Here is a 19549-nt window from a genome sequence, read left to right as displayed (position 1 = left end):
CTCTGGCTTTTTTTTACACCGTGAGGGGAAAACCGCCTATTCAAGTCCCAGTAATGGCGGATGCCGCTACCCCAAGCAAGCTGGAGCATCCCAGGTGGACTTCAGACTGCTGTGCTGGCAGCGAGAATTTCATGTCAGTGGATCTTAGCTTGCTGGGCTCCGTGGGTGTGGGATCTGCTGAGCAAGACCACTTGGCTCCCTGGCTTCAGCCCCCTTTCCAGGGGAGTGAATGGTTCTGTCCATTCTGGCTCTGGTTGGCGTTCCAGCCTCCTGCAGCTAGCTCAGTGTCTGCCCAAACAACCGCCCAGTTTTGTGCTTGAAACTTAGGACCCTGGTGGTGTAGGCAGCCAAGGGAATCTTCTGGTCTGCGGGTTGCGAAGACTGTGGGAAAAGCGTAGTATTTGAGCCGGATTGCACCGTCCCTCAAGGCACATTCCCTCACTGCTTCCCTTGGCTGGGGAGGGAGTTCCCCAACCTCCTGTGCTTCCTGGGTGAGGTGACCACCCCCACCCCCCACCACCTGATCCACTTTGGCTCGCCCTCCATGGGCTGCACCCACTGTCTAACCAGTCCCAATGAGATGAGCCAGGTACCCCAGTTGTAAATGCAGAAATCACCCGCCTTCTGTGTTGTTCTCACTGGGAGCTGCAGACCAGAGCTGTTCCTATTTGGCCATCTTGCCATATCTCACACATTATTTTTATTATTGAAGATTTACAATGTGTTTAAATGTGTGAAAGAACTAGTTCTCTTTATGATCACTTTTCCAGATTTTTCTTGACTATTTTTGTTTTTTATTTTTTCATTTGAACTTTAGTAGTAGCTTGTCTCTGATTACAAAATAAAAATGCTGTTGCTATTTTTATTGAATTAAATCTTTGTGATGTTGACTTTTCCTATCTAAGAAATGATATGCTTTCCCATTTATTCATTTTATTTTGTGTTTTTTGGTAGCATCTTAAAATGTTCTTTATATAAATCATGCCCATCTCTCATACTTATTCCTAAGCATTTTATCTTTTTTGTTGAATTATAAATAGAGTCTTTTCTTCTCTTTTATCATATATATATAATTGACTTCTGTAGATTGCATACCCACAAACTTACTAAGTTTTCTGATTTTGGTTGGTTTCTTTGATTTTTTTGTCATGAAATCAGACCTACATCTATACTGAATCTTAGCTTTGCTAGATTTAATATGCCTTGAAGTCAAGAGCTACACCAATCCTTTGCATTTGATAAATGATGCTATTTGAGCCCAGGTCACATCTTCTATAAAAGCATTATTTCGTCCTGGTTTTGGCATATGAAGAATGTTATGGCTGATGTTGATTTGTTTGCTTTTCTTCAATATTTAAAACAATACCAGTTGTTAGTTTTTTATTATTATCAAGCAATCCATGAGTATCTTGGGAGAGTACTATAATTTTGCACTTTATCAAAAGAGGAAATATGTGGCTTTTATTGTTCAAACAAATAAGTTTCAGCAGGACACGGCAGTTCACACCTGTAATCCCAGCACTTTGGGAGGCTGAGGCAGGCGGATCACCTGAGGTCGGGAGTTCGAGACCAGCCTGACCAACATGGAGAAACCCCATCTCAACTAAAAATACAAAACTAGCCGGGCATAGTGGTGCATGCCTGTAATACTAGCTACTCAGGAGACTGAGACAGGATAATCACTTGAACCTGGGAGGCCGAGGTTGCGGTGAGACAAGATCACACCATTGCACTCCAGCCTGGGCAACAAGAATGAAACTCTGTCAAAAAAAAAAAAAAAAAGAAAGAAAGAAAGAAAATTTCAATTATTCTAGGATATGTCTTTTCTCTTATCATGAATCAGCCAACTGATTACCCACATGGGCCTCACACTAGACCAAGTACTTTTTGAGCAGCATAGTATCAGAAGTACCAGCTACTGTGAGCCAAGAAAGTGAATACTGAAGAAAAGCTGGAAAGATCTAGCACTATCAATGATCGAAGCTAAGGCAGGTAGGCAAATTGATGTCAGCATGCATCTATAAATCACAATCGTCAGAAGCCAAGCAAGTAGACAATAATTGGTCAGTGAAGTTGGGGGTGGGGGGTGATATTTAATAGAGCATGAGAAAAATCAATGGCAAAAAGACTAGATAGAAATACCATATGTAACTCATGAAAGACCGAAGACAAATTGTCCAACAATAAAGGAAAAAGCTACAGTAAATATGCTAGACTATATGCAGCTATTAAAATTATAACTCCGATCATTAGGTAGAAAGATTGAAAAGTATTTACAAAATGATTCTAAGTGAATAAAAAAGTCATAATAACTACATATTCAGTATTTATTATCTCTAATTTAAAAATCAACTATAAAGGCAAAATAATGGAGACAACAAAAATATCAGTTGTTTCCAGAGGTCAGAAGGGAGTGAAGCACAGAGAGTCTTAAGAACAGAGAAACTACTCTGTATGACGTAGCCATGCATCACTTAACAACAGGGAAACATTCTGAGCAATGTGCCATTAGGCAATTTCATTGCTGTGCGAACATCACAGAATGTACTTCTACCAATCTGGATGCTGTAGCCTACACATACAGCCTATTGCTCCTAGTCTACAAACCTAGGCAGCATGTTACTACATTGAATATTATAGGCAATTGTAACACAATGGTAAGTATAAAGTTACAGTATTATATAATCTTATGAGACCATCCTTGTATATGCAGTCCATGATTGACTGGGATGTTGTTATGCAACAAATAACTGTACCATAATGTTGGATATATGTCATTATACATTTATCCAAACCCATAAAATGTACAACACCAAGGGTGAACCCTAATGTAAACTATGGACTTCGGGTGATAATGATGTGTCAATGTAGGTTCATTAACTGTAATGGACGTAGCATTCTAGAGGGGAATGTTGATCATGGGGGAGGCTGTACATGTCTCAGGGCAGGGGGCATATGGGAAATCTCTATACCTTCCACTCAATTTTTCTGTGATCTTAAATCTGCTCTAAAAAATAAAGATTTTATTTTTAAAAACATAACTACATGTGGACAAAATTTGTGAAATAATATGAAGAAATAACTATTAGAGAGTTGGGATTATGTTGTGATTTAGAAAATAGACTTTTTGTTGATTGATTTAGCAAAAAAAAATTTAATTCTATTGTCAAGATATGAGCTTAAGAAAATGGGCAAAGTGATGACAAAAAGAAAACCTGATAACTAAGGCTGGCATTTGCTTTAATCAAGAAATTATATATGCCTCCCATTGTTATCATTCATAAGAGCTAATACTTATATATTATTTTCTGCATGCTGAGTCCTTGAAACAAAAATCAGTCCTCACTTATGATTAAAATCCACTTTGCGTATGTCTTTGCTTTCATTCCTGTCAGAAATGGATAAAATGAGAGTATGCCACTGCATATGGAGAAAACAAGAGACATAGCAAAATAAAGGTATTTTTCTGCTTTCACTGTGTAAGGATACAAGAGAAATATACAAGATGACTTCTGCCCTCAAGGCCTTTAGAACTTAGCTGGGGGAAACTGTACCTGAAATAACTGGCAGTAAAAGATACTGTTTTCTGTTGCATCAAAGTGCAATAAAATATTTTTAAAAGATAACAAATACATAAAAATAACTCCACCAGTGTTCCTCAACAGGAGTGTTGTTAGAATTAGTGACAGAACATTTCTTTCTTGGTGCAGAACTTTTCTCATGCATTGTAAGATTGCTTACATCCCTGGCCCCTATCCTTTAAATGCCAGGTGTTCCCAGCCATTGTGTCAAACAAAAATAAATTTAATTTCAAATGCCTCTCACATTTATTTACAAATTAAGACTCTTTAGACCAAACATTTTCAAACTCTAGTGTTCCAAAGAATCTTAGGTGCTTTGGTGCATCCTGTTCAACTTATCAATATTGAAAACCATAGTAAAAATAATAATGATAACCTATGTATCCAAAACCCTTAGACGTCTTTGACTCCTCTCTTCTCTCATCTTCCACATCAGATCAAGCAACACTGCTCTGTCTGCTCTACCTTTAAAACCCTGTTCACAGTCCAACCATTTCTGTCTATGATACCACATTGTCCAAGCTCCCATCATCCCTCACCTGGATTGCTGCAGTAGCTTCTTGTTGTGGACTGAATGTCTATGTGTCCCCAAAATTCATATGTGAAGCCCTAACCTGCAATGTGCTGGTATTTGGAGATGGGGCCTTTGGGAGGTGATTAGAGTTAGATGAGGTTATGAGGGTGGAGCCCTGGTACAATGGATTAGTGTCCTTATTAGAAGGCTCACAAGAAAGTGCTCTCTATTTCTCCCTCTCTTCCTCTTCCTCTCCTAATTCCTCCCCCATCCCAGTCGAGATGGTGGCTACCTTTAAGCTAAGAGAGAAGAGGCCTCCCAATGAAACTTACCTTGCTGGTACTTTGGTCTTGTACTTCACGGCCTCCAAAACCATGAGAAATAAATGTCTTGTTTAAGACACCCAGCCTGTGCTATTTTCTTTTGGCAGCCTAAGCCAACTAGTACCCCTCCCAACTAGTTGCTTGGTGTTCCCTTTGCCTTGTTCAGCCCATTCTCAGCATCATGCTGAGAGCGATCCTGGTAAAAAAAGTCAGATTACATCATGTCCTCCTCAGAAAACACCCATGACTTCTTCTTTTCTCATGAACATTACAAAAAAGTTTTTACATAACCCTTATGACTTGGGCCGTGTGAACTTTTTGGCATGGCCTTTTAATACCCTTCCTGGCCTCCTCACCCAGAACACAGGCTTGCTGGTCCTCCGGTGTGCCAGATTCGCTCTCTCCACAGGGCCTTTGCACAGTCTGTTCCATCTCTGGAGAGCTCCTCCCTTGCTCCCTCGACCATGAATTTCTTTACTCAGATTTCCATGGTCACCATAGCTAGTGCCAATGCCCTTTCTCTCACACATCCACTTCCTATCTCCTTCCTTTAACTGACTGTTCTCCTTGTCCTGTGCTGCTTTTTTTCTTTCCATAGCACATTATACATTTTACTTATTTATCTTGTTTATTGTTAGCTCATCCTCCCCATGAGAAAATCACCTCCATCGGGACAGGGGTTTTCTTTTCCGTGTTGTTCATTGCTGTTTTCCCAGTATCTGAAAAAGTATTTCTCAATATTTTTTTCATTATTGCTCCCCTAGGACTTTTTCAGGCATCTTTTTTCCTAATCACCCCCCTATGAAACTTTAATACCACAGATAGGCTGTATATATGATTATGTTTGGGGGGTCATAAACCATTTCAATATCTAACATTTTTCACCCTCAATAACTAATATTTTCTCCCTTGGCATATTATCACCATATTGAGGGTATATGATTGAGAATAAGTCCTTGGTAAATAACTAGCTGTTGAGAATAGCACATAGTAAATAACTATATGTTGAATAAATGAATGATTTAAATAATATATATACACAAAATTTAACACTGAATACCATCAACATGTTAACTTATGCAATATAAAATAAGTTTATGCAAATTTCAGAAAGTTTTTCCTGTTGCTTCTGTTTAATAGAAAATTCTGAGATTGAAGCCAGGCATGCTGGCTCACGCCTGCAATCCGAGCACTTTGGGAGGCCGAGGTGGGTGGATCACTTGAGGTCAGGAATTCTAGACCAGCCTGGCCAACATGGTGAAACCCCGTCTCTACAAAAATACAAATATTAGCCGGGCATGGCGGCGGTGGCACGTGCCTGTAATCCCAGCTACTCGGGAGGCTGAGATGGAAGAATTGCTTGAACCCAGGAGCTGGAGGTTGCAGTGAGCTGAAATCCAGCCTGGGTGACAGAACGAGACTCCGTCTCAAAAAAAAATAAAATAAAATAAAATTCAGAGATTGTTAATATTTACAGCTATTTGACTCTATGAATCATAGTCCTTTTTTTTTTTTTTTTTTGAGACAGATTCTGGCTCTGTTGCCCAGGCTGGAGTGCAACGGCGCGATCTCGTCTCACTGCAACCTCTGCCTCCTGGGTTCAAGCGATTCTCCTGCCTCAGCCGCCTGAGTAGCTGGGATTACAGTCATTGAAAAGACAAAGTAAAGTTACAGTATTATAATCTTATGGGACCATCCTTGTATATGCAGTCCATGGTTGACTGAGATGTTGTTATGCAACAAATGACTGTACCATAATGTTGGATATATGGTGCCCGCCACCATGCCTACCCCACTAATTTTTGTATTTTTAGTAGAGATGGGGTTTCACAATGTTGGTCAGGCTGGTCCCGAACTGCTGACCTCATGATCCACCCACCTCGGTATCCCAAAGTGCTGGGATTACAGGCGTGAGCCACCACGCCCGATGAATCATAGTCTTTTAAAATATTAAGTAACCATGATAAAATAAGACATAAATTTCAGTTTGAGGCTAAATATAAGACCACTATACTTATCTATATACCTTGATTCCAAACTTTTTATTAATTGAAACATTAAATCTCACTAGCTTGGTAATTAAACTCTATGCATTCAAATTTATATCTATAAGATTTTGCATGACCACATTACTTAAAACTTTAAAAAGCATTGCATTCAACTGCCTGCTCCCAGAGGCAAGAGGGACTGTGATTATCTGTCTTCATAGTTCCACTGCCTTATTGAGTACCTGGCACATAGTGTGCACCTAATAAATACAGTTTAAATGGTTATAGGCTGATTCTATTCAGGAGAAGTTTATGAAGAAGGTAGAACTTGAATAGAGACTAAAAGCTATACTGAATTTACATAGAGGAAACATTTCCTACTTGAGAGAACATCAGGAGGAAGGACTGTCAATTGTACATTTGGGAACACAAAGAAATCATCTTAGGTGTATAAAAGAAATTCAATTATGAAAAGCCTTGAAAACATATCTGAGGAGTTTGGACTAAAAGCAAAAAGAAACCATTATAAGAATTTATGAAGTAGATTGACATCATGAAAGTTGTCTTTTAGGAAAAGTCACCTGGCAACAGTATGAAAGGTGAATTAGGAGAGAATGAGAGGATGTAGATTAGTTGAGAGACTATCAGTTATTGGATGTGAATTAAAGAGATGACCATTGTAATAGGGAAGAGTGGAGAGACTGAGGCAACATTCAGAAAACTAGGTAGAGCCATTTTCTCATTAAGAGCCTTTGGCGGCAAGTAACAGAAATGAGATTAAACAACAAGAAAAAATATTAAGTCCCACTGCTGGATATCCAAAGGTAGTGCCCTTTCAGGGACAGGCTTACTCCAGTTTTCTTCCAGCTCCATTTCTCCAAGATTCATTTGACTCAGTGCTCCTCTATTTGTCAGCCTCATGCTCCAGGTAGCATGAACCTAGCGACCTCAGTTCCATCGCATCCACACATGAACACATTCTAAGAAAAAGCATAGAGAGAGAATTACTCCTGAAAGCTCTTTCAGAAGTGCAATAAAGAATTTCCCTAGAATCACTAATAAATCTTTTCTTGAATCTCAAGGACATTAACTGGTTTGTATGCCAATTACTAAAGCAATGTGGCGTGAGGAAAGAGGATTCTCCTTGCACCATTCTAGTGCCTTCTTGGGCTTGGGAGAGAGTTTGACTTCTGAGCCACATGGGCTGCCTAGGGGAGGATTTGGATACTGTACCAAAACTGGAGTTTAAGAGAAGAGGAAAGGGGTAAGGGATGTTGGGTGTGCAGCCAACAATGCAATGAAGAAGAGAACAGAATTTAAGATGATTCCTCGTTTCTAGCTATTCAGTGGTACGACAGGTAAGAGAGACTAGTTTGAGGGTCAGAGACGAATTTAACTCCATTTTTAGAGAGATTATATTAAACTGCAAAATGCTACTCAAAGATACTGTTGCTTCCTTATTAGTAATTGGATAGGCAGTGAAGAATGACCCTGAGCCCTAAGGGATATCTCAAAGCTGGAAACAGAAATTTAGATGTCATCCATATGGAAGTGAATGAGCTCCCCAGGGAGTGGTTATAGAAAAAGGACCCATGATGAGTCTTAGCCTCAGATTGGAGGGAGGAGGAAAATCAGATGTTAGGAGATTAAAGAAAACAAAGAGCTGTCAGAGATCGAAGGAGTAGTAAATGTGATATAATTATGGAAGTTGAAAAAAAAATTCATGATGAAGATATCAAATGTTACCTAAAGATTATGAAGAAAGAGAGCTGACAAAGCCAAGTTTGGGGCTTTAAGGGAACAAGATGTATGTAAGGAAGTTATTAAAAGATTCATGAAAGATTTCCAAACAGCAGCAAAGACTGAATTGAAATTCTCAGAATAAATCTGCAATAGGCCAGGTCAACTGAGTTCCTTTCACAATCCAATATGGTTCCTGCATAAGAAAAAAAAAAAAGAATGATTTGATCATTGAAGATGTATAATTGGGTTTGGAAAAAGATAAAGAGGTGAGAGAATTTAGAGTCCTGAAAAAGCAATATGAAATCGTTGAGTATGGAATTCACACTGCAGAGGGAATCCTCAGCCAAAGGATGAGAACGGACTGAAGCTCAGCCTTTGGTTCTGTTTCATTGGATTTGCAACATAATATAGCAGACTTACTAGCTTAATGTCTTGGTTTGAGTTCCCTTGAAAGCATAGCTTAAAATAAGGGCTTGGGTACAGGTACTTCATAAGGGAGGCAAGGCTAGGAAAAAGAATATGAGGAGTAAGACAAGGAAGTGATAAAAACTGATGTGTGTTATCGATTTCAGCCAGCTATTGCAGACAGTTCAAAGTCTGCAGTGTAGTTACCGGAATCCAACCTCAAGCTCATGTGATGATGTCTCTGTTTCTCTGCCACAAAGCTTTCTTTAAGGTTCAGTAACAACACAGCCTGAAATTGCAGAGGTGTTAACAACTCTAGGCAACCCTCAACCAGTGGGAGAAGGCAGGGTGAATAAGGGCCTGCTGTACCAGCCAGTTACCACTGTAGGCAATTGAGACTCAGTCCCTCTGGGGACACACAGAGGAATTGTGAAGAATGCCCTCGGAATGGTCCCATCAAATAACAGGGAAGTTGAACCCTGGTTGAAGGTTCCCCCCAGATGATAACACCAGCCAAGTTACACCTGCACAGGTGTTTCAGAGAAAGCCCTAAGGCAGAAAAGCAAAGAGCAACTACCACATGTGCTTGAAGTGAGACACTAGTAATTGCATGCCACTGTCACCACAGCTGTCCATCACAGCTGCCCACCACAGCTGCTCAGAAATCAGTAGCCCAAGAAGCTGTGACATGGGCACCACGCACAGCTGCTACACCAAGGTTTCTCTACCACAACACTACTGGCATTTTGGACTAGATAATTATTTGTCATGGGGACTGGCATGTGCCTTGCAGGATGTTAACCAGCACCCTGAACTTTACCGACTACATGCCAGCTGCCCTCTGTCCAGTTGTGACAAGAAAAAATGTCTCTAGACGTGGCCAAGTGTCCCTAGGGAGGCAAAAATCACACCCAGTTGAGAACCACTGTGCAACACTGTGTAACCTTGGGCAAGTTGCTTCACTTCTCTAAATCTGTTCTTTTTTTTTTCCTTTTTTTTGAGACGGAGTCTTGTTCTGTTGCCCAGGCTGGAGTGCAGTGGTGCCATCTCGGCTCACTGCAACCTCTGCCTCCTGGGTTCAGGCTATTCTCCTACCTCAGCCTCCCAAGTAGCTGGGATGACAGGTGTGCACCACCACACCTGGCTAATTTTAGTATTTTTAGTAGAGACGGGGTTTCACCATGTTGGCCAGCTGGTCTCGAACTCCTGACCTCAGATGATCCACCAACCTCGGCCTCTCAAAGTGCTGGGATTACAGGTGTGAGCCACCGCGCCCAGCCCTCTAAATCTGTTTCTTATCTATAAAATGAGGATAATAATAGTACTGACCTCATAGGCTTTGGAAGATGATTAAATGAATTGGTGAACATTAAGCACTTATCAGAGTAAATGGACACTTAGTGCATAGTATGTGTTTAATAATAAGGTAATAATAATAATGGCAGTACTGTAAAAAAATCTGATTTTATCGTGATATATTTTTATGGCTAGAATTCAAGGTTTAATTTCCTCTTCTTTGATTAGAATAATAAAATAAGGTACTCATTAGTAATAAAAATAAGGTACTTATTCCTAATATCTATTTCAGCAAATGAATCGAAGGCTGAAGATCAATGTGAATAAATCAAAGTGAAAAAGTTTGACATCAATCACTTTTGATCTTCTTTCATTACCAAACACCAATTAATGCTCTTAAGTTAAACATGACCATGTGTCATTTTGTTGTAGCTAAGTGAATTCGGAGTGTGAAGGAGATAAAAAGAACTCTGCTTAAAAAGTAAATAGAAAATTTGAATGCTGTGTATTTCAGAATAATCTTGCAGAGTTTACACCTCAGTATTTTATAAAATGCAGATTTAAAATGTACATTTAGTAAAACAAATTTTTTAGCATAGTCTGCAATCTCAGACTTAAAGACATGAATATTTTAGGTTTATTAGCATAAATTGAATACCAGCATGCAAACACTGAAATGAATTTAAGGAAATTGTTAATGATTCATTACATAGAGTAATTAGATTTTTGTATGATTAGAGTAAATGCGTTAGCAAAATCAATTATGCACTGATACAGTGAAAAACCACTCTCAGGAAAGAAGTCAGTGGTGTAATAAAAAGGACATTTTTGCAGGGCTCCTCCTGCACTTTCTTGACTGAATCACAAACAGCTGTTGCCATCTGCCAGGGTGAGCCCTTGGCAAAAAGGCATGACAAACCTCTGCCAAACCCTGGTCTGTTGAAAGTGTCCACCCCAGAACTCTCAGAGACTGAGTTTCCTTAAGAGATAGTAAATGAATCTCCAGTGAAACTGGCTTATGTCATTTTTAAGGGATTGTAGGAGAAAAGCAGACAAGATAACGCAGAAGAAGTGCATTCATGGAGAATTGCCTTTGTGGCTCTGCTTCTACTACTTTAAATCTTTTAGAGGGTATACGCTTTTCCCCTCAATGGAATCATTGTTCAAACTTATTGTATGGTGTTGTAACTACTTCTTAATGTGTATTAAACTGCTAGTACAAGTGCCAAGACATTGTCATCTTTGTAACTCCAAGACCTAGCACAGAGCAGGCACTCAGTGAGTAAATGAATGAATAAAAGTATTGGTCCAGGCCAGGTGCGGTGGCTAACACCTGTTAATTCCAACACTTTGGGAGGCCGAGGCAGGTGGATCACCTGGGGTCAGGAGTTCGAGACCAGCCTGGCCAACATGGTGAAACCCTGTCCCTACTAAAAATACAAAAACTAGCCGGGTGCAGTGGCTCATGCCTGGAATCCCAGCTACTTGTGAGGCTGAAGCAAGGGAATTGCTTGAACTCAGGAGGCAGAGGTTACAGTGAGCTGAGATTGTGCCACTGCACTCCAGCCTGGGCAACAGAGGGCGACTCTGTCTCAAAAAATATATATATGTGTGTGTGTGTGTGTGTGTGTGTGTGTGTGTGTGTATGTCCAGCTTACCATGACTGCTCTACCAGGCTCCAAGATCAGTTGTGAATTTCAAATATCAATCTCAGCCTTCACAGGGTTATCTTAAGTACTGTACCTCAGAACCACTGAATCTTCTCATCATGTGTCAGCCTTCCTAGAATAGACAGTCTGAACCAGCAGGAAATGAGGCAATGAGAGCCATGTGACATAGGCCACATCTACACCCCTGAAGAAAAGAAGTTAGGCAATCTTCTAGATCATTGACATAGAAAAAGATGTTTGCCAGGAAATGCCAGATAACTCAGGCGGAGTGTTTTTTTTCTGCTTGAATTAATAGTATAATTGCCTCAGTTCTCCATTTGTCTATTTTTGTCCAGACATAGCTTCAGATAAAATCATTTGCAGCAAAGAGTCCTAGGGGAATAAAAGAAAAGGAGCCCAGAGACAAAGGAGGAACCTTCTAAACTAGTTCAACTGTGTCACAGAACAGCCTGAATGCATCCAGGTGGCAGTATGGAAATTAGGAAGCGAAACTGGATCTATGCAAATGATGAGGAAATGCTTATTTGAATTTCACAAACAAGAGCATTAGCTATTTTCACAATGTGAAGCATTTGATTTTACCTCAATGTGTCAATATTTCAAAGGCAGGTCCTTGTAGATCAATTGCTTCTATTTCTTTTCTGTGGATGTTGACTGCAAAGAGGCTTTTCTGTAAGAATGCAATCTAGAAAAGTTTAAAAGCAATAGCGGTGGAGATGAAATGGTTTTAAAAACTAAACTTAAATAATAATACTGTCTCCTAGGAAGTGACTTTGAATAATAATTTAAAAAATCAAATTAAGTCCAGTAGAGTCTCACATCGATGTTCTCTCCAAAGCCCTGGCTCTGAGATCGTGCTAGAGGTGGAATCATATATCAACAAGCATCTTCCGGGGCTGTCATTATCATTCTCTTTTTTATTTTATTCAAGACAATTTATCCACTATTGCCCTAGCCATCTTTATAGCTTCAAGTTTCAGATTATGAGTGATCACAACAGAGTTCTAAAATCTGACAGAAAAGTAAACAGACACCATATAAATTAAAATGCAATTAGATGTAAGAAAGCTTTGTAAACTGCAACACACCATGCAAATCTGTTATTATGGTACAGAAGGCTCATTGAAGCTTGTTTTTTTTCCCTTTTAACAAAGTGATGTGACTAATTACGAAGATAAAAACTCATTAAATCTTTTAACCTGATTTTCCTTTCTAATTATTGGAAGTTTATATATGGTCTGAGAGTAAATTTCTTTTCTGAAACTAGAAACTAGCCTCTTCCAGCTTTGATTGGATTTCACAGGGCCCACTGTGATACATCACCTCTGGAACTGTTTGACTCAAAGGAAGATAGGATTAGTCTACCTGTATTATAGGAATTCACCATGGAAACCACAGAACAGGAAAAAAAAATTAGTAAAAGAAAAGCAAACCAAAACACCATGACTATTGAACACAGGTAGTTAAAATTACAGTAAGCGTTCCCCCTGCTTAGTTGGGATTCTATTCCTGAGCCTTGAAAAGAACTCACAGACTTTCTTGGAGTAAGACTTGGGGCATGCAATGAAATGACTTTTATCTTAAGCTAAATGACCTGCATGATAATTTTATTTCCCTTCAGAATTAATTCTTTTTTTTTACAGGCCTAACAGTTTAAAGGCAATTTGAAAAATTGATATAAACTTAAACATAAAATGGTAAATGTCACACATGAAAAAAATCAGCTCCAGAAGTCATATCAGTAAGACTGTTGTGAATGACATTGTACGCCAAATTGTTGATCATATACTTTGCTTCAAGTTTCTTTTTCATTCTTTAGGATTTTTTTTCCTTCAATGTTTGCTTCATTGGGAGAGGCAAAGGTGTGCTTTTAGACCTCATCAGGTTAAATAACTCTAATCTTAAACTTTTTTCTTTGAGACGGAGTCTCACTCTGTCGCCCAGGCTGGAGTGCAGTGGCATGATCTCCACTCACTGCAAGCTCCGCCACCCGGGTTCACATCATTCTCCTGCCTCAGCCTCCTGAGTAGCTGGGACTACAGGCACCTGCCACCATGCCCTGCTAATTTTTTTGTATTTTTAGTAGAGATGGGGTTTCACCGTGTTAGCCAGGATGGTCTCGATCTCCTGACCTCGTGATTCACCTGCCTCGGCCTCCCAAAGTGCTGGGATTATAGGCGTAAGACACTGCGCCTGGCTAATCTTAAACTTTTTGAACTACTGATCTCTAAACTTTTCATTGTGTCTCCCTTTAGTTTAAAAAGAGATCTCTGATAGATCTATATAAAAAATTTTAAAACAGAGATATTTTAAAGATGTTTTACTAAAAGTATTCATTCTAAGAAGAGATCATCAATCCCTTGTCTAAGATATTTTTCATAATTACCTTTGATGGACTTAACAATAACACCTGCTATGCAGCCATTGCTTTGTATTTGTTTTCTTTTCCTTCACCATGCCCTTGGGCTTCAATCACTTCTTAAATTGCTTCTAGATGCCTGTGTTGCCATCCTGAGTCTCACCTGGGAGATTCGCATACTTCGAACACACGATGATTCAGTTTGCAGCAATTTGGTCTCAGTAGAAGTCAGTTTTCCTGAGTAAGATCTAGTCAAATTCAATTTGAACAAAACTTAGTGGATTAATCAAATCATCTTGACTATAATTTTATAGAATGAAGTATTTTATAAAATGAGTGGTCTATTATTACATACTTAAATTTCTTTATACAGAAATTCAGTATTGCTCTAGTAATGTGTACTTGATAATATTTACATCATTCTTACCGGTTTCATTTAAAAAATTTTTTTAATAAAAAGATCAAAGAACCCACTGTTGTATTGATACTGGTGCTGCAGTTCTAGAAAAAGAAAATGTTCTTAAATATTTCTTAAAGAAAATATTTTAAAGATGGGTATTAAGGAGGACCAGAATCGAAACATTAGCTTCTTTGCTATGATTGTTGCTATTAGTTAAAACACTCTAAACCACACTTAATAAAATAAACTCACTGTTCACCATTTTTACAATGTTACATGTCATTATGATAGGAAATAGTACAGGGAAATTATATTTCAAAATGATTCCAAGTGATCTCACTTTCTCTCTTTCTTTCTCTCTCACACACATACACACACACTCACACACACACACTGTTCATGACTTTTTTCCAGAGCCAAGCTAAGAGGCTATAGTAGGCTGGTGGTCCTACAATTAAAATTTATCTTAGTAAGTGCAAAGGACCGGAATGAGATCGTTCATTCACGTCTGCCTCAACCTCTAATTCCTTCTGTGAAAATGTATATAATGTATTTTTTTAAATCCAATAAAAATTATTTTTAGAATCATGCAAACATTACAATGTGAGCTACATCTCACCTCCCTTTCCTTTCTGTAGATAACAGAGTTGGAAAGTATATGCTATTTTTGACCATATTTCTAATTAACTTTAGTTGGTCATATTAGCCAACAATTCAACTAATGCTTTTCAATACTTAGTCCTTTAATTTAATGAATTATTTTCCCTTTGAAGTTTTAGTAACAGCTGAATGAGGTGGGTGTAGCAGGGGGGCTTAGATGTCACTCTTATAATGAGAGCAAGATCATCCTTTCAAATGCTCAAATGTGCCTATTCTTAGGTTTTATCCTAACTAATTTAATAACATTAAAAATTAATCTTCTCTACTCTTTAGAAAAGTGAAAATTTTAGACAAGTGATTGGAGAAAAGATTTATGTGCATATTTAATTATTTAATTATTTATGTCGGTCACTGCCACTAAAGCTGCAAATCAGAGAAGATGAGGTTCGGTGCCTAGTGACAGTGACGAGGCATTTGCAAATCTGTAATGGGTGCTGTAAGACACAGGTATTACCCAACATCTTAATCATAAGCAATTTCCTAGGGCAAAGGGAAGCCATCTTGATAAGGGTGCATGGTGTACTTCACAGGCCTTTTGCCACAGCCTGTTTCATAATTTATTACACCAGCTCTGTTAATAACATACCAAATATTTCCCTCCCTCCTTGCTAACCAACTTCTGCTGACTTATGAAGAAATAATCAAGGGAGATATCTCATTTCTTCAATTTCATCTGCTCCTCACCTTCCTCCTCCTCCAGCTTACCACCTCTTCCAAGATCCTGCTGATACCTAACTATTGGCCTCCTTAGCCAAACTCAGAAAGCTGTTCTTGAGGTACAGGGAATTGTTCCATTGGGCGGCCTACCCAAGCTCAAAAACACCCTCATCTACACAGTGATCATACCTGAAATTCCAGAATGATCTTTGGCAGCATTTTTTCCCTCCAGAAATCTTTTGGGGACATTAGCAAATTTCTTAAAGGGAAGAAATCTAGATTGGAGTAACCAACCAGGGATTAAAAGGCAGAAGTAGAAAATCTGGATTAGAAAGAGTATAGTTGCTCACCACCACATGACTGAATTCTCAACTGTTCCTGAGTAAATGGTGATAAGAACGGTCATAAAGATTAATCATTTCTGACCATGAAGTAGGTGCTCTCTTTATTGGCAGCCAGACACTTGTATAATTCTTTCCCTCCTCCGTTTCTCCACATTCCTATTTAAGAAAGAAAACATTTTTTTTTCTTTTATTATTATTATTATTATTATAATTATTATACTTTAGGTTTTATGGTACATGTGCACAATGTGCAGGCAAGTTACATATGTATACACATGCCATGCTGGTGCGCTGCACCCACCAACTCGTCATCTAGCATTAGGTATATCTCCCAATGCTACCCCTCCCCCCTCCCCCCACCCCACAACAGTCCCCGAAGTGTGATGTTCCCCTTCCTGTGTCCATGTGTTCTCATTGTTCAATTCCCACCTATGAGTGAGAATATGCGGTGTTTGGTTTTTTGTTCTTGCGATAGTTTACTGAGAATGATGATTTCCAATTTCATCCATGTCCCTACAAAGGACGTGAACTCATCATTTTTTATGGCTGCATAGTATTCCATGGTGTATATGTGCCACATTTTCTTAATCCAGTCTATCATTGTTGGACATTTGGGTTGGTTCCAAGTCTTTGCTATTGTGAATAATGCGGCAATAAACATACGTGTGCATGTGTCTTTATAGCAGCATGATTTATAGTCCTTTGGGTATATACCCAGTAATGGGATGGCTGGGTCGAATGGAATTTCTAGTTCTAGATCCCTGAGGAATCGCCACACTGACTTCCACAAGGGTTGAACTAGTTTACAGTCCCACCAAAATTTAAAATTAGCCCAACACAGCAGTGCACACCTGCAGTCCCAGCTACTTGGAAGGCTGAGGCAGGAGGATCGCTTGGGCCCAGGAATTCAAGGCTGAGGTGAACTGTGATAGCAACACTGCACTCCAGCCAGGGCAACAGAGTAAGACTTCGCCTCTACAAAAGAAAAAGAAAAACGCAGGCTCCAACTCTGGAGTTACTGAATCAGGATCTCAGAATGTAGAGATCTGCCATTTCAAAAAAACTTCCCCTAGAGATTCTGATCAGCCAGGTGTGGGCCACATGAACTCTAAGCTCCCTTAAACTTTTGATATTTTATGAGCCTATTAAATCAAAGTGCAAAAAATGTGAGTCCAAACTGAGCAAACAAATCCCATCTCCCCATGCCCAGCCTCCCTGGATTGAGAAAGCCACACTGCCTGGCGAGTAAGCAGGGAGAGAATTCTCATTAACCCAAAGACCATCTTTGAAAACAGACTGGCTGTGGCCAGGTGTGGTGGCCCACGCCTGTAACCCCATACCTTTGGGAGGCCGAGGCAGGAGGATCGCTTGAACCCAGGAGTTGGAGACCAGCATGGGCAACATGGCGAGACCCTGTCTCCATCTTTTAAAGTAAGAAAACAAAATAAAAAAACCCAGACTGGCAAAAAAAAAAAAAAAAAAAGAAAGAAAACATCCGAGGGGATGGACTGGGGGAGGGGCAGAGATGGAACTAGGTATCAAAAAGCTGTAAATTTCACATTCTCATTCCAGCCGTCAGTTTTCTGTTGTCTTGCCCCAAACAGTTCTCTATTTTACTATAAGGTCAAATGAACTGGAAAATCCTCTGGAGGATCTTATCTATGTCATAGGACCTCTCTGTTAATAGAAAACTACTTCATTATCATGCGAAATAAGAAGTTGTAAGATAATCAGCCTATATACCTTTAACTCAAACTTTGTCACTTTTAGGGGCTTTGCAACACCTCCTCCAGCTGCCTGCTAGATTTCGTCTGATTGTTGTAGTAGTAGTAGTTGTTCATCAAAACAGAGGAAGATCATACTCCATATTCATTATTCATAGAAAACAACCATGGGGTGATCTATTTATAGCTCAAAATTGTCACTCTGTAGAATAGGGAAGAGGGATCACCTCACGCCAAGATCCTGAATCCAAGCAAGAGATGATGGTGTGCCCAATAATTCCAAGGATGACATGATTGGCTGCATGGCTCCGTCTCCAATTATCCCGCTTCATTTTGGCTGTTAATTCTGTCAGGAATTTTTGACAGAAAACCAACGTATCAGAGATAAGACTGAACGAATTAATTCTGGTCCTTTAAGCCTAGAATATTAACATAGCAACCAATCTGATGGAGAGGACCCAGTGGAGGGGGAGGGGATGATATCGCAGCTGCACAATTGCATGTTGTAATCACTGCTGTTATCTTCTGTGCTTTATATTCAATAGTTCTCTGATAGTTCTCTGTGCTGAGCACTGCATATTGATTTGGAGAAAAGTAAATGAGTTTCGGAATACATAAAGCCTTTCTGATATACTTAGAACAATTCATTCCTCTTTTTATTCTTCTCTGATTTATTTTCTAACTTCAAAGGTCATGTGACTCCCTTATTTTTAACTTTTTTTTTACATAATTTGTTAGGCAGGATAATTGTTTGATGAAGTAAACATGCCCAAAAAATTAAAATTAAATTAGAAATGAATTTATTCCTAACAAGAATCCAGTTCAAACAGATTTAAAGGTTCTAACATGGTGTGCGAAATATTTATGAAGATCTTCCTACTTAGACATCTAGAAGGTACAAGAGAAAAGTGATTATGTTAGAAAGGCAGCACTCTGATACCAACACAAGGCCCTTCAGTTGCAGTAAACCTCAATGTTCTCTGATAAGAGATTTCACATGTGGATATGCCTCGAGACAGTGAGGGTTCTTGCTGGCTGCTTACTCGCACTCCCTGACAATTCTGCTCCGGTGCCAGACAAGAGGCTGGGTGGTGGGGAGTATTTGTCTTAAGGAGGTACTGGCTGCACTAGCTCTCCATAAAGAGGGCTAGAGACCAGGGAGCACCTGTCTTGGGGAGCTCCTCTTGTGCCCAACCCTTCCAATCTGGGAGGTTACAATGAGTGAGTGAATGTGCCCGAGCTTAAAAAGAGCAACTTAAGGGCTAAGCACTCCCCTCTGAGATGATAGGTAGCTCCCATTTATTGAGTGCCAAATATGCCAGGCATGACATAAGAAGTTCATTCAATCCTTTAACAATTCTTTGAGGCCCATTTTATGATTATTCTCATTTTAGAGATCAGGAGACTGAGGCTTGGAAAGGTGAAGTTATCAGCCCAAGCTCCCATGACTGGAAAGAAGTAATGCTGATGTTCTAACTCATGCTCTTCCCTAGGCGTAACCACTGCTGCTCTTGAGTGCTCACCAGGCTGCCTCCAAACGTGCTGTCATGTGCTGAGAAGGCAAACGGTATCTCATGAGATGACCCCAGCATTTGTGGTCAAAGGCCTTCCTTGGCCACTTTCTGGTATGTGATCAGTGTGTCAAACTGTTCCTTCACCCCTGCTGTTAAAATGAGTAAAATCAGACTTATTGGGAAGGACCAATGTAAGAATTAAATCTGTTTTCCAAGCAGATTACTTGGTATATAATCAGTGCTCAATGTTTGTTGCATCTGATTCTTGTATAATAAATATATGTATATTTGATAATAAAAATATATGTATGTTTTATACAGCTTCACATTAAATAGCAACTTGATAACATCTCATTTCATCTTTAATAGCA

The 19549-nt window shown here is 39.4% G+C and overlaps 1 long non-coding RNA gene across 3 annotated transcripts; it reads right to left on the bottom strand.

Moving 5' to 3' along the window:
• Nucleotides 1-1438: 1438 nt before the first annotated feature.
• On the bottom strand, nt 1439-19218 carry LOC134740116 (uncharacterized). Of its 3 annotated transcripts, XR_010127352.1 has the most exons (5): nt 11509-11615; nt 8153-8342; nt 7258-7386; nt 3347-3388; nt 1439-1760 (listed from the first exon to the last, which is right to left on the bottom strand). It is a non-coding gene; the product is annotated as an uncharacterized LOC134740116 (long non-coding RNA). The 3 variants fall into 3 exon arrangements; XR_010127354.1 differs by lacking the exons at nt 8153-8342; nt 11509-11615 and adding an exon at nt 8570-8665 and having other exon boundaries at nt 3347-3420; XR_010127353.1 differs by lacking the exons at nt 1439-1760; nt 3347-3388; nt 11509-11615 and adding exons at nt 12103-12205; nt 17897-19218 and having other exon boundaries at nt 6442-7386.
• Between the last annotated feature and the right edge of the window lie 331 nt (nt 19219-19549).

This window comes from Pongo pygmaeus, chromosome 7, assembly GCF_028885625.2.
Source record: "Pongo pygmaeus isolate AG05252 chromosome 7, NHGRI_mPonPyg2-v2.0_pri, whole genome shotgun sequence".
NCBI classification, from domain to species: domain Eukaryota; kingdom Metazoa; phylum Chordata; class Mammalia; order Primates; family Hominidae; genus Pongo; species Pongo pygmaeus.
The sequence above is the reverse complement of the archived record's forward strand: the minus strand, read 5'-3'. Positions and strand labels throughout refer to the sequence as shown.